Consider the following 1,851-nt stretch of genomic DNA (forward strand, 5'->3'; position numbering starts at 1 on the left):
GGCACGCGCTGGCTACAGTGCGGTCGGTTCCCTTTGGGATACAGTGGCAACTGGAAGGCGCACTCCACGCGCTGCAGTGTAGCTGGCGGTAGGGATGGGGACAACTTTACAGTAGGTGCAGGAATGCGCACTCCCGGGCAGCTACAGTACAGCTGTGGACACGCCGTGCGGTAGATATGTGTCGGACCACGCTTCCCACCGCTTGGACGTGCTGAGATACGCTTCGCAGAGGGTACGGTATCTCCCGGAGAGCGTATCTCGGGGCGTGCAAGCGGTTGCTTGGTCCAAGCACTCCAAGGAGCGCTCGCTTGTTTGGATGCGACAAGCGCGCGTTGCAACACCATGGTGTGGCGCAGGCACTTGTCCACCGTTTGCCCACCGAGACGTTGCAGCCAACTAAATCCACCGAGCTGCCACCGTCATCATCAATGCTGCCTGGCGCCGCTCCATCGCAAGGAGGACCGGCGCAAGGCAGTATGCTGTGCAGTAGGGTGCTGTACTAGAACCCAAGGGTACAGTATTCTTCCAATTTTTATAACTTTATTTTTGTAACGGCAATACCCGATTCATTGGCCAAGACACCGTCTTCGTGGTGCAACACAACAAAAAATATCCCTCAAAACCCCACCTTCCATAACCTTCCACATCCTTCATATCAATTTCCATGTCAACAAAATCATCCCACCCCATTTCATCCCCAATTCATCCCCAATTCATTCCCTTGCACCGCACTGTACCCAAGCCTACCTTACAGTAGCTCAACCGACACATTCCATTGATCACATTGATCAACCTCTTCTTCACCATCAAAACACGCCATGCCGTGCCCCGTAACTCTTTTTTGTTTTTTTTTGGTTCAACCATAACTCAGAAACGCCCCGTCTTTACAACATCACTAATGCATGTCGCGCACTGCATGACAAGCAACCCTAAAAAAAATTGCCACCTGCATCCTTGTTGGAATGCAACACCCCTTATACTTGCATCAAGAATCCCTAGGAGGTTCTACCCTTGGGTAACCGTTTCAAACTATAGAAAAAGAAAAAGAAAAAGAAAAAAAGAAAAAGAAAAACCTAACCGACCTGAAGAGCCTGACTCGGTCTGCCGCAAGAGTAGTCAGCCATCACACACTACTGTACATTCATGCCCCATTCACACAACTATTACCGACACCCATGTGGGGAGAGAGGAGAGGATTCAACGCCGCTGCGGCAGTGGAAGAAACGAGCACCCAAAACCATTCATCCTAATACACAGCAATCAAAATCCCCCCCCTGCTCTTACGCTCCCCAGTGGGGAGTCCCCACTGCTGCTCTCTCCGCCTAATGCATACTTGTACTCTACCACATATACTACAGTATGTGTGGTAGAGTACAAGTATGAATGCCGTTGAATACGTATATGTCATATACGTATTCAACGGCATTGATTAATGCCTTGTCGAGCACCGCCCTGTTGGCATAAATACATTACCGCCTCCCTGGAACCTTCCACTCTCTTCACAATCGTCACACGAAACAGCCCTAAAGATGCACGGTTTGTGTCCGATCCTGCTATCTTCCGCACAGAATCAGGGTGTGTCTTACAACCCAGACATGTCCTGCTCCACAACCTCCTCTAATTATTCTATCTATCTATCTATACTCCATGTCCAGTCCCCATATGGATGTGCACTTTTCCATTCGCCTGAAATTCTGGAGAGGAAAGAGCTCTTGTCGCCAAAGAAACAATCCATTTTCATGCAATGAGATACTATGCAACACGACTTCGAGCCAATAACAGAACAGCACAAATTCTTTACATCCTCCCACTGTGCCATGCCTTGACTTGCACTTCCTTTTCCTCTATAGG

This window comes from Chondrus crispus, genomic scaffold (assembly GCF_000350225.1).
Source record: "Chondrus crispus Stackhouse genomic scaffold, scaffold_427, whole genome shotgun sequence".
In the NCBI taxonomy this organism is placed as follows: Eukaryota; Rhodophyta; class Florideophyceae; order Gigartinales; family Gigartinaceae; genus Chondrus; species Chondrus crispus.